Genomic DNA, 14104 nt, shown 5'->3' on the forward strand with positions numbered 1-14104 from the left:
CCGTCCCTCGCGCCGACTCGGCCAGCGGGACCGCAGAGCCCCCGCGCCCCGCACCGCGCCCGCCGCCCCCGGGCTGCCCCAGCGCTCTGCCGCCTGCAGACCCCTCCCAGCCGGGTCTCGGCGCTGCCGCCCCGCACAGGGTCCGCGGCCCGCTGCGGAACGGGTGAGTGTCCCGCAGCGGGGGTGGGCAGAGCTGCGCTCCGTCCGCGCTCTGCGGCGCCCCGGCCCCGTGGGACGGTGGGTTGCGGCGAGGGGTGAGACCGCGGCCCGCCGGCCTCTCCGGTCGGCTGGGCTCGGCTCCCTGGGTGCTGCGAGTCCCATTGTCCCCGGCCCCGCACGCAGGCGCGGGGGAAGGCGGGGGAGGGGGGGGGAATGGGGGTGTTTGTTTTCGCGCAGCCGGGACAGGGCGAGGGTTCGCCTGGGAAGGGACGGATCGGGACGGGACGGGGGCTGTGTGCGTCCGCCCTCGGCAGCTCAAGCCCATTTGTTCTCGTTCTCCTCCTTTGCCCGACCCCCGCCACCCCCCGCGCCATCCCGCCGCCTGCGTAATAAATAATCCCTGGCCCAAAAAAGGGTTGGGAGGAGGGGAGGTGTTTGGTGAAGCTGTCGCGGGCCCGGGGCAGCGGTGAGGGGACGAGGACAAGAGAGAGAAGGTTCCAGCCCTGAGATCCAGGCGGAGGGGGGGGTGGAGGCAAGGTAAGGGCATCGTTCGTCCCCCACTGCGGCTCAGCGCCCTGCATCTTCCCTCATGACGGCAGTGGGTTTGCTTTCTGCCTTTGAGGAACTGCAGTGAGAACGGGAGCTTGCTTTTTTTGTTTGTTTGTTTTTGGTTTTTTTTTTTTCTATTTTGTTTTTGTTTTGTTGTGGTTTTTTTTTTTACCTCTGCCAAGCTTTTATAACCTCACGGTCTTGTGGGGGCTGCGTCTTCTAGGCCGAGGCATCTTTGAGGGGTGCGTGAAGCAACGCTTTGTTTCTCGTGGGCTAAGGAAGGATATTTCTCCTTTCGGGAGAGGTGTTGGTGCGGCGGCAGTGAGTGGAAAATACTTTATTTACATAAACAAAGTGGGTGAAATAGGCGATAACTTCGCATTTCGCCCGCAAGCCGTGAGTCGGTCGGTGAGCATTCCTGGCAGCCGCCGGGGCACAGAGAGAAGGCTGCTCTGCCCCCCGCTTTGCCATAAATGCACATTTTGCCTCTGTTTACATTGTGGTCTCTGTTTTGGCTGGGAGCAGCGTAAGGGGAGGAGCAGGAACTGGCTCCGGGGCAGCCACCTCCGCCCCTCTGTTTTCTTTGTTGTTATCTGTTCGAGGAGGCGTCCTGGGGTCATGTCTGCCCGGAGCTGAGCCGCGGTCTGGGGTTAATGGGATTCCTCTTGGGCCCGAAACCTCGGGCTGCCTTCTGCCGTGCATGTGCTGGTCTTGTCTGTCCCCCGCCGTCGCCCTCCTCCCCCTGCCTCCGCAGTTGTCAGCGGCTCGCAGTGGAGTTGGAGGAAGGGAAAGGGAGGGCAGAGGGGGAAGGAATCTTGGCATTTATTTGATACTCGATCAGCCTGGGCCTGCTTTGTACAGCTCTGTCGTATTAAAAAAAAAAAAAAAAAGAGAGAGAGAGAGAGAAAGAAACAATAAAGCCCTTAAAAACCACCTATGGACAAGAGGTGAGGGGTTCGTTTGAAAACATCTTCAGAGTCTGCAGGAAAGAAGAGATGGAAGTATTGAACTGTTGCAGTGTGTGGAGAATGCTTGTGTGTCCTTGCAGTACTTGCCAGGGCCCACATAGTTACTGTTCTAGTGGGTATTTTTTCATTCCTTTCAAATAAAAGTCAAGCACAGTTGAACTGCACACTTCAATGAGGAAGTAGTGTTTATTCTGATAATGAGCAACAAATTTTGAAACACACACAAAAAAAGACACAGGTAAGGCTAGTCAGCAATTCAGTGAATTAATGAAGATACTCAATTCCTCTTGACCATGTGACCTCTCTGTTGCAGGGAAGGCTTGTTACTTGTTAAGATGAAAAAATTGTAATACCTAAAGTTAATAAATTACAAGCATGTATTGTAAGAATGCCTTTGTAACCTAAATCCATTATGCTTGCAAATGAATTGTAATGTGTGATACATTTTTTTCCCCAACAGGACCATTACCTTACTCTGAGCAGACCATCTCTGGGAGGAGTCAGGCTGTCTTCTGCAGAACTCCTGCCTGATTTGTTGGGAAAGTTTGAAAAATACTTTGGATGCATAGGTGGAAAAACATGTGAAAGATCTATTGGTATTTTAACTGGGTTCGGGTGAATAAATATAATGATAGGAATGTAAGAAGTATATGAGTGAGGTCATAGAGCCACAATGAGGGCTTTGGAGATGGACACTTAGCCAGATGTTCTTTACAACAGTCAGTGTTCCTCAGAAATGCTAGAAAAAACAATTGGATGTTGTTGGGAGGTCTGCAGTGAGGACAATGTCATGAAGTCACAGAAGCAGAAACAGAAAAAAGTATGTAATGCTGAACAGTCCTGGGTGGCCAAATCTTATCACTGTGTCTCGTGCAGGATTAGGTTCCTTCCCTGCATAATCTTTGATCTTTCTTCTAGAATTCCTGTAAAAATATTCATGCCTCTCTAGTTGGCCTTCTCTCTGGATTTTCTTCATCTAATCTGACTGCATCGTGACTTGCTTTAGATATTTCACTAACCAGTTTCAATTTTAAAATTTTATAAATTTATGAAGTCTTGCCATTTTTATAATCACATTCTTGGCAGATTGGTGATTTTTATTGCTTAGTCTTCTGTTTGCCTTTCAGTGACTGTCCCAAGCTGCAGCATCTCCTTTTGAAGAGGATTCTGCCTATTAGGAGAACAAGAATAGGATCTCACTGCCAGACATGTATTTTTCAGTAGTTTTCCATGCCTGTGCTGGACCACACCAGAGCAGTCACTTGTCTGTGTTTCTGCAGTCTTGAAGTGCTTTTGAGATAGTGTGCATTCTGAAGCTAAAGGTAGGCTTAGGCATGATACTACTGCAGGTGGAAGTCTTAAAAGAGAATTGTTGCCTGTGATAATTTTTTTTCTTTAGGCAAATTTGAAAGACATTAGCACAGAGGTAAAATCTGAAATTCTTACAGCAAGTTAGTTAGTAGTATAGGGGTTTTTTTCCCCCCAAAGATACTCCCAAAACTAGGCAAGATAATTTTTCCATGCAGTGTTCCAGAAAGATTTATTTCTGGAGGTCTAAAAGTTCCCCAGAACAAATACTTAAAAAGCATTTCTGAAATAGTTAGGCATATGGGAATGCTTATCCCAGTCTCAGGTACGTGGTGAGAAACACCTGAGAATACAGTCATTGTTTCTCAGTGAGGAGTGTCTTTACATGTGTACTTTTCATTTCCTGCTTTGTTCCCATTTTCAGCAGGAATGTCACAGAAATGTGCTATTCTACCCTGCTGAACCGAAAGGGATGTTCTGTAGCTGATATTTATTTAGCTCTCTGTATAAGAAAAGTGCCTTTTAGTCTAAAGCACTTGGCACTCTTGGATGCAAACAAAGTTTAATATTATCTCACTTATTTTACCTATTTAGAATGTAAATTCCTCAAAGCAGAAGTAGGTAGAACATATGTGCAATCATGTTTTGCAAATGAATAATCAGGTATATTGCCCTAGGGCACTCTGTGAGTCTTCCAGTAGGGTCAGAAGTTGATCTACATGCTTCATCTTCTTCAGCCAACAAGCTTGGATTTTTTAGATGTATCTGCTTTGCAGAATACATAAAAGATGTATCTTTTGATGTATCTGCTTTGCAGAAGTGTGATCACACTGTTCCACTTCATTATTCGTGGAGTTCTAGGGACTAAAGTGTAGTAATTATGATGAAATATTATGGGTATAATTATATGAAAGCATCAGGAAATAACTACTGTGCTTCAATTCCTTTGGGACTTATTTGTATGCACTGGATGTTAATGAGAGGCTTCAGGCCTGCTTCATGCAAGCTCTTAAAGCAGTTGCTGCTGCTGTGTTATTTAAGAAATTCGAACTGGACTTCTGGTCCTTGAAGAAAGGCTAGAATCTGTAGCATCTTAGGATGATGAAGATAATTTTTGTACAACTGAAAGATAGTTGGTTGACATTCAGAACAGTGGTGTTGGTTCTCTGTCCATTTTGTCTTGGTACATCATGCCAACTTGATGTTTCAGAGTTAGTATTGCAACTCCAAAGTTGACAGTGATGTTAACTAGTCTGGAGAGCTTGGAATCCTGATGGAATGTATGTATGTGAATTATTGCTAAATCTGTGTCTGATCAGAAGCTTATTGGAATTGTTGAAAGGAAGTGGTAAAAGTAAACTGAAAACAAAGATGCATTTAAAAATTGCAGTCAGCGCAAAGAAACTTATTTTTGGAAGGAGAAAAGGATTGGAAACGGTATCTGGAAACAACTGCAGGGTCTTTATCACTTGTACCTTTTGGCTGCAATTGGTATGTGACTTATTTCTCAGTGAACTTTATCAGTGTTTAAAATTGAAGCACAAAAATATAAACTACCCATTATTGTGAGGAGAAAGCACTGGTTTAGAGGTCATCACAGAGCACTTGAACAAACAAACAAAAAAAAGACAAACCCCCAAACTCCACAGCCCTAAAATAATTTAGGTGTGACATCAGGAGTCCCTGTGGTTACTCACAGGCTACAGATTCTGGTGTATTCTCACATGGCGAAGTTCTAGAGTGAGGAAGTGACTGTGGAGCAGGATTAAACTGTCTTGTGGCGGAAAAATACTTGGAGCCTGCTGCTTAGAAAATGCATTTAATGAAGGCTAATTTTGGAGTCCTGGCTTTGTTTTATATGTTAAGCAAAGAAAAGATATTAAGATCTTGTTTGTTACAAGTGCAGAATATTGAGTTCTATGAGTTGCACACAAGTGGAGATTTAAGATTCTATGTGTTAAGGTGACATAAAAGGTGACATCTTTGGAATGTCTTTAAAGTAGTGCATTTCACTCAAAGTAGTATTTACACAGCGTACAGTTGGAAAACAAATGCATAATTTGGACTTGCCGTGTTCCTAGAGTGTAAAAAAACGACAAGTGGAATTAATATTTAAAAACTTGTTTCAGGAAACAACTCAGAATTTGCCAACAAAACTTTAAAATTAGGTTTAGAAACTAATAGGCTTAGAGCATGTGGTTTGATAGCAACATGGGATGTTTTGAATCCTGAATGAAAGACACTTATATGGAGATGCTGTAAGGCATCTGAGTTGTCACCATGGAGCTGTTGGATATGAGATGGGATTTACTGAAGGCCTACGTTCTTCGAAGTTAAAAAAATGGCAGACAGGATAAATCTCAAGTAGAGGTAGCTGAGCAGTTAGGGAAGGGAGAGCCTTTGTCTTGGTTGCTGACATACATGCTTTACTGAAGATGCTATGTATTTGTAGACACAACTGTACAAAGAACACATGGACAACCAACCAGTTCTGTGGCAGTGTAGAGACTGAACAGGCCAATGATGCCTTTTATCTGGTTGGCTTTGCAGTCCCAACTGGTGTGTTCCTTTCAGAGTAGTCTTAAATCACACAGTAAGAGCAGCTTTTCTTCCTTATTTGCAGAGAAGCAAAGACAGGATGTGGGCAGAGGAGTTTTCTGTTTTGTTACTTAGTGCTGTTGCCATTTTCACAGGCCAAGTAGCCTGGAGTTGGTATGAGCACTTAATATGGCACTAGAGGTCTGTGTTTGAGCACCTGAGTCACATCACAAGTATCAGAAGCTTGCTGTTATTACAAAAAACTTTTTTTGCTTGATTTCTAAATAGATACAGCTTATTAAGGCTGACAGTAATCATTATTATTTCTTCCTTTTATAACAATTGGCTCGTTCAAGCCTTAAGTGAGGGGTGTGTATTTCTAATGGCAAATTAAGCAGAGTTTTTCTAGTATAGTAGTTTAAGATATACTACTGCATACCACCTCTCATTATAGTGGACAAAAATACATGCACTCCTGAATGTAACTATTGAAAGTATGTTTATTGATGTTATCCTTCAAGCAAAACAAATAGAATTTGCTATGAGTTAGTTGTATTCAGGAGTGAAAGGGAACTAAATTTCAAAGAAAACATCTCAGAGATGACAAATCTTAATTATTTGTTCATATTTAAAAAGAAAAAAAAAGCTTATCTAGAAAGAGATTCCTGCATCAATGCATGATTTCCATAAATGAAGTGATAGTAATTAGAATTGTTTATAGTAATAGTCAGCTAATTAATCATATCCAGCAGTTGATATGCTTGTGACATCGCTGTCCCAAATAAAAAGCTTGGTTCCTATAAATGGTTGTTTTAACATTGAAAGAGGAATTAGGACCATGTGGTTGGGAGAAGGTGAGAAGTGGTCATTATTTTGGGAATTTATTAATTCTGTAGCAGATATTTTTAGCAGATATTCAGGAATTACTATGTGACTTCCTTGACAAACATATGAAAGAAAAAGCCATTTTTCTCAATAATATTTCTCAACCCAGTCAGGATGACTATGCTATGTAATGATCTGTATATCAAAGTTACGAAAAAGAGATGATTGTAGGGACCTCTATCCTGTAATCACTTTCAGTGCAATTTTTTTTTGCTTGATAGGTATGGCTGAACTGTATGCAATGTAGTATTGCTGAAAGAATGAACTCCAAAGTTCTCTAAAGGAGATGCTTAGTATTGATAAGTGTTTAATATTTCTGCAGTACTCATAACTTCAAGTAGTCAGGAATGCTGTGAGTATTTCTACTGGGACATCAGTTTGCCATCATCGGATTTCATTTTGACATGAAAATCTTTGTGTGAGACTCATGAAATTCTTGTTTACTCTAGTAGTTCATGTTGGATTCTGGTAGATGGAGTTTTGCTGGCTCTTCTTCTGCTCGGGCATGTGACCCTGCTGTCTATTGCAAAACTGTCCCCTTTACCCTTTTCAGAATGAACTGTGGCTTTCTTTCCATTCAGTGTAGTCCAGTTTGGTAAGCTTTGCTGTGTTCTTCCGTCGAGAAACTAAATCTGGCATTATTGCGGTCAGAAGGTCAGTGAAACTGGAAGGACACAGAAAATTTGAGTTGCTGAGTTTCTTTGACTTCTGCTGAGCTGACAGTTGCAATGTTATAAAATCCCATAGGCCTTAGTCTCTGCTTATTTGCTTCAGTTAATTATGCATTCATTATGACTAAGACTCATTGCTGCCAAGTTTCCTGAGATTCTGTGATGTTTTCTGAAGTATTCAGTTGTCAGAAAAAGTCAGTGTACAATTTGACTTCTCCATTCTGGCATGCTTTGGATAAACTGGAGATGTCTGTGATATAACTAGATCAAGCTATGTGATTGTAGCAGCCTCTTGTGTTATATCTGTAAACTACACTTTTGTCAGGTGAAAATTGCAGGCTTTGCATGACTACAAAAAACCTGATTGTGGGGATGACCATGAAATTAAGCTGTGCAAGTGCACTGCTGCTATATATAGACAGTGATGTAAGTTTTTCAGCCTCCATGTCTTGCTGAAATATTTGTATGAATGTCTTGAAATGGTCACTGAAGCTTTCACAAATGCTTCAGATCCCCTCCAGACCACATCTACTGCTGTCTGTACTGTAAGTAAATCATAACTTTGGAGCCAGATTTACAGTGGTGTTTGATTCATACTTGGAGACAAAGAAAAACAATAATTCAGAAACATTTTCAAGGTAAGAATGTGCTTATGTATGATGGTTTTGGCTTTTAAGGAAGGCCTAGAAGAGGTTTTGTTCAAGTATTTCTAGTTTTTAGTTTAGGTGTACATGGCCCCAGGTCCAGTGAGTAGTGAGGCTAAGCACGAGTTCTCAGTAGCACACAAACACATGTATTCAGCATGTACATGCATAAGTACATAGTTGGCCACCACACCAGCGCAGAAGGCAGCACTAGTACAAGCACAATCCATTGCCCTTTCTGGACAACCAAGCTGAATGTCTGCGAACATGTGTGGGTATATATTACCATTCTTTCCAGTTACTGGGTTGAGGCACTTGTTCTACCCTAGAATTGACCCTTTGGTCTGTTTATGCCCCATTACCTCTTATACACATGCACGTGCTCAGCCACCAATTCCAAACCCCACGGTTCTCCAGCACCTCACTTGGGCTCCCCCTTGTTCCTTTTATCAGCCAGCTCCTTCAGTTGCCTTGCTCAGACAGTCTGTCCTGTCTCAGTGTCCAAGGCCGCTCTGCCAATTTGCTGGATAGCCCAGCTTGGTACTCCCTGTGATCACACCCTGACCTGCAGAAGGTCACCCTCTCCTGGCACCAGAGACCCAGAAGCACCTGTGACCTGTGGTTTGACTCCAAGTCATGCAACAAGGTCCAAGAAAAAGAGTTACAAAAAGAAATTAATGGTCAGGACAGGCAGAGCACAGCTGGACACACGTACAGACCTCCAGGCTGCTCGCAGGTGACCTGTCCCTCTTGTTACTGTAGCCCTGGCTTTCCCATGAGTGTTTGTCCTCTAGACACTGTGATCCTTTCCTTTTCTCACCTCTAATTCCTCCCCTAATCATCCTCTCACAGGACTTCTGCAATCCCCAAGTGCCTTTCCCCTGCACCCCATGGTAACTCTTCTAACCTTGTAAGAGTCACACCTTTCAACCTGAGAAGTGCCTTAGAGAGGCCTGGTGGTGGTGGGAGTGTGGGGAGAGCCGATGGACCTTCTGTGATAGCCTGAGTCAGGGTATTCATGTGGGTTTCCCTCAGCCATAGGCATACCTCTCCACTCCTTTGTCTGTGTGCAGAACAGTTTTTTCTCGTGTAACCCAACAGGGTTAACTTTGATATGTGCAGGCAGATAATCTGTTTAATCATTTGCAAGCCCAATGGAAAACTTAAGGTAAGAGTTGCTGCCTGGTCACAGGTGTAAATTAAAGTGATACTGTTATGAAAGCAGTATTTGGAAACATTACCTCAAAGCAGGGAGAATGACAGAATGTTTGCATGAAGCCTTGTGGAAAAGGCTTTGATAACAGGATTAATGCCGAATCCTTTTACATTGTAAACTAAAATGCTGAAACTTTTTTTTCCCTCTGGATGACTAGAGACTTGTAAAAGATGTTTTAAGTAGATTTAGTTCATACTTGATTTGTACGTTTTGAAAGTCTTGATAAAGCGTCACTCTCTTTTGGTAAGAACCATGAAGGGATAGCTGATCTCTGTTTTATATAAAGTAAACATTGGAAATCTTAATAAATAGAGAATTATGGACAAAGTCATTTTAGGTTGTGCTGTTTATGGGTTTATGGAAAATGAGAGATTATGGTATGGATCCTTAAAGTGTAAAGCTTTTGGAGATATGCAGGATTTGGGGATTAAAAAGAAGAAAAGTTCAATTAGATATCCATTGCTTTCTTAGACATAACTCTTAGTCTGCATGTATTAGTAAACAAGTTACAGTTGAAAAAAGTGGTGAATCCAGTGTGATGCTTCTGGAAGATTGCATCAGTGAAAGAATTTTGTGTTATGGTTCTAGGGAAGAGAAGTAGGAAACAGGAGTGGGCCGTAGTTATTCTTCCCTCTTGAGAATTACAGGCCTAAGTAATAAAGTAACTTCTCAAAACATATTACTGTGTTGCACTGGACTATTTTAAGAATCAAGCAAAAAGGATTAGGACTTATTTTTCCTTAAATTGTATTTATTTAGCATCTTGTAAGAAGAGGGTATATAATAAATAAAAGTTGAGATTCTCAGGCTGTGAAAGTAAATGACAAAATACAGTATTTAGAATTGTTTGTGCTGTGATTGTTGCATGCTATTTAAGATGCTTTTAGATGTATTTCTAAAGATTAGAAACCCAAAAGTTCTAGTATACTTGGAGCTTGGTAAAGTTGTTTGATATTTGTGTTTTTTATTTGGGCCTGTGTTTTTTTGTAGAGACTGAAGTAAATGCATAACTCTATGATGAGGTTTCAAGTGTCAGGAATGCAACTATCTTCTATTTTTACACTTGACCTCATTTCTATTTTCTTTTGCTAAAGGCAACAGGCGTATGTTGTTCTGTTGCTGCTGGAAGTGAGTTATTTAAATAACTTGAAATGTTTATGTGCAATAAGTTTTTGAACTTTAGCAGTGGGTGAAATAGTGAATATTCTGTCGCGGGCCACGTTTTGCCTACTGAGAGTTATATGAAGTGTGCCTTGATCTGCTTAAGAACTTTTATGGTAAAAGGTTAGGAAAATATATTTCATTTCCCGTACAAAACCATCTTTGTATTTTATTATAAAAGAGGATTCTCTTTCCCCAGTCCCCTGTTGTTACTGATTACTGTCTTCAGGTGACACTGAAAGGAAAGGAGCATCATTTTCCTGTGGTTTGTTACGTTCTAGTCACCACAAACTAGATTATTAAGCATTTTCTTTCATGAAGAGAAATGGGTTTCATTTTAAAATTGAGTATTTGGCTTGGTCTTGAGATAGATATGTGTATATATAATATAGAGATATTTATATATATCTCTCTCTCTCAAAGTGTCTTAGTTGGCAAGGGTTCACAGTAATATTAAAATTTGCAGAAAGGTTTGGGTCACTTTTATGCCTTTTGCCTTTTAAGACTAAACACGATTAGATAAGTAGTTCTTTTTATACATTACTCTACAGCTCTTCTAATTCTTAATGTTTGACAGATATGGCTTATATGAACCTGCTTGAAATGAATTCTCTGTTAAATACCCTTCTACAAAGCTGTGTATAGTGGCAATGAGTTTTGCAGACTGGTCACTCTGTAGCTCACTAATTCCTGTGAAATATGTGCATAGGCAGCAGTTTCTCATCTGAAAAACAGGTGCATGGTACAGACTTGGTGAATATCAGACACCCGTATGTATTAATCATCATAGATTCATATCTGTCATATGAAATCCTGACATTTTAGTCTTGCCAGTGAGCAAACTGCTATTACCTGGAACCTCCTCCTTCTGTGGGTCTTTTAGGCCTTCTTGAGAAGCTTCTCATCTTTCCCCTTTCTCACAGCCAGTCCGTGATACAGCAGTACTCTTCAGCTACTTTATACTGGATAGACTAAAAATAGCTGTATCCTGGGACTAGGCAGAGCTGTAGGCACACCTCTCAGGACCTGAGACCTTTACAAAGCGTGCTATGAGAGCGCTGCTGGGTTCTGTCATGGACACTGGTGTCAGAGGAAGGATAGGGGATCTTCTGTGTTCTAGACATTGGGTTAAATTGATACCCTTTGCTTATGAGATCTTCCAGTGGAGCTTTGACTAGTCAGTAAGTCACCTTGGGCTCCCTAGAGATGAGGACATTTTATCCAGTATCTTACAAACAAGCAATAGGAAATATTTTGGACTGGTGTGGGTAGAGAAGAAATATTAATTGTTTTGAAATTTGCAATTGTTCGGATACTACAGAGTATACAGAATCTGGGCAGAGCTAGTGCTTATTCAGACATAAAGGTATACATACAACCTGTTGAGATATAATCACCAGTTTGCCTATAGCTGAACTCTAATGGCAGGCAACAGACACGTAATTACTATTTTGTTGATAGATTCCCACTGCATACTGTGAATAAAATACGTCATGCTGTTCTGATCAGGTACTACTACCAGGAACTGTGTAGTTGTGCTGCTCAGACCACATCACACACTTCATAGACTTTGGCTCTTGTCATTGTCAGTCAGGTATTCAGAAGTTACCCTTGCTCTCTGAAACTTTTATATAATTTAGAATTTTTTTTTTTTTAATCTAGTAGACTGTATCACTGAACGTGACACACAGCAAATTTTACATCTTTGGTGTGTCTTTTTCCGATGGTACCAGCCAGCAGTATCTTGCTGCTTTGAAAAATGATTTTTGGAGCACGTAGGAGGCTATTTTCTTAACAGCACTTCTGGTCATCTGCTTCAGATTATGAGGAGGAGCTGGCTCTGAGACTGAGCAACAACTAGTTATTAATGCTGTCTATTAGTAATGGACAAAGTCTTTATGCCAGACAGACTAATGTCTTCTGCACAGGTGGTAACATGACATACTTAAAGTCTCATGAGACTTTTGCAAAGACAGGTTAATCAGGAAATTTCAGAGCTGTTAGTCTTCTCATCAGCCTCTCATGCATGGAGGCTTTTTCCTTTTTAAAACAATGTTTCTTAACAAAATATTTATGGCAGATGGTGGCTAAACTAAAACTTATTGTGAAATTAGATTCTAGCAAATCCTTCTAAGAGAAGGAAGTGTTTCTGTACTTGGTCCCAATTTAAAACTTTGTAACGTGAGTGACTAGATTTGAAATGTTTGTAGGTATGCACACTCTTGTGCAGGGGAGGTGTGTGTGGGAAATAATTTTGTGCAGATGACCAGTAGACACTCTTTACTAGCAATTAATGAGTCTGTATTTGAAGAAGAAACTGCTTCTGAATCCTCAGAGGCTCAGCTTTGCAAAAAATTCTTTCATTGCCCAGATTTTTAAGTAGCAAGGAGAACTAAGTCAAGATGTGGGGTTAAGCTGTTAAAGGTTTCATCCAGGAAATATATAGGATTGTTTCCTTTGCTTTATGATAAAAGGTATTGAATTTTAAAGTCTTTATCAACCTACCTGAAAACAGGTGTGACATACAGAAATGATGTATAGAAGATGTTCCTTTTAGCATTCAGTCCTTGCCATTGTGTGAAGAGAGTAGGTAGAATTTCAGATGAGAAAAACAAATTCAGTGCAGGAGAAGGCATAGACCAAGAAAGAAATGTATCCTGTTCCAAAGAAGGAGGAAAAAAAAGGCACAACAAAATTCTATGTTGTTTTATTATATTTTACTTCAAGTTCCTGTGAACTGTATCAAATTAAAGAAAAAAAGGTCAGTGGATACTCAGCAAAGTTGGTCTAAAATTACACCCTTGTGTAACTTCAGTGTAAAGTCATTTGATCATGCCCTGAGATGCTTGTCCCCGCTCATAAATTTGTGGAGTTCCATAAGCTTCAGCTCCTCCTTTGAGAGAAATGCAGCATCTGAGTATGCTCAGGTGACTGGAAGTGGAGGAAGAGTGAGAGCAGGCACATACCTGGAATCTTGTATAAACAACTCTTGAAGGCCTGAACAGGAAGATCAGGGCTTAAGCTTACATCAGACTTGACAAACATTTTCTGCTCAAGTAGGTCAATGCAATTCAGGTTAAGTCAGTAGTTGTAGCTGTTTACATTCATTTGACTTAGCACTAATCCTGAGGTCTGTTCTTTGTTCCATTGCTGTATTGCAAAGAACCTCAAAGTATGCTTCGTGGAGTGCATTGCATTGGAGAGCTGACTGCAGTTGTTTTTGTACTTGCTTGTTTAACTTGAAGTGCTTCTTGAAGCGATCTGCTGAACAGTAGGTTAGGAGTGAATGTTAAGTAAGATGAGTCTAGAGTATGGACTGAAGAAATGTGAAGTGTTTTCAAAAGAGTTTTCCTTAATGCACCAATAGTATGTTAGTATATTCTGAAAACAACAGTTTTTCTTCTTTCATAGCTGTTTGGAGTGACAAAACAAATAGCTGTGGAAGAGAAGGCAGTTCAAGTAGTAGCTGGTTTTCCAAAGTGCTTAAACTGTTTGTTGCCTTTAGTATCAGTTTAGCAGCAAGGTGTGGGTATAAAAATAATTTAAAAAAAAATGTTTGTAAAGGCTTCAGTCTGAAATACCTCCGTGTTCCCACAGTTAATTCTTATTTTTGTAGTTACTTACAGCATGCACTTCATATTTTAGTTTTCTTCAGCCTGCGCTAGTGAAGTTAATATTAGAATTTTTCTTTTCCTTTCAGATCATAATCAATCATTCTGGTGTTTTCATAGCTCCCGCTGAAGTCTTAAACTCAGCTCTGCAGTTTGGGGTTGAATTTCCTTGTGTGAGGCGCTGTTACAACACCCGGGAGACAAAGCAAAACTAAACTAAAAATGGAGAGCTGTGGTTGTAGGAGTTGCTGGATGGGCCGAAGACAGGCAAAACATGATCTTGAGATCCTAACAGCTGCAGGAGTGTCGTGAATGTCACAAATTGAGTCGGAACCGAAATAGCTAGGTCTAACACTGTATTGGTGGCCTGGGGAACTTTAAAACTCTGCTGATC

At 41.1% G+C, this 14104-nt stretch overlaps 1 protein-coding gene across 3 annotated transcripts in view; it reads left to right on the top strand.

Annotated features, from left to right (window-relative positions):
• The first annotated feature begins 65 nt into the window (after window positions 1–65).
• The window catches only part of PCMTD1 (protein-L-isoaspartate (D-aspartate) O-methyltransferase domain containing 1), a 41493-nt gene continuing 27454 nt past the window's right edge, over window positions 66–14104 (top strand). The window contains exon 1 of one of the 3 annotated variants that reach the window (XM_027894093.1): window positions 66–163. The gene's annotated coding sequence lies outside the window, so the exon portion shown is untranslated. Of the gene's footprint in view, window positions 164–579; window positions 697–8436; window positions 8459–14104 lie in introns of those variants that run through there. The other 2 variants (XM_027894095.1, XM_027894096.1) reach the window with 2 other exon arrangements.

The sequence above is a fragment of the Empidonax traillii genome, unplaced genomic scaffold (genome assembly GCF_003031625.1).
Source record: "Empidonax traillii isolate 1590-97213 ecotype Southwest subspecies unplaced genomic scaffold, ASM303162v1 scaffold416:size516265, whole genome shotgun sequence".
NCBI classification, from domain to species: Eukaryota; Metazoa; Chordata; class Aves; order Passeriformes; family Tyrannidae; genus Empidonax; species Empidonax traillii.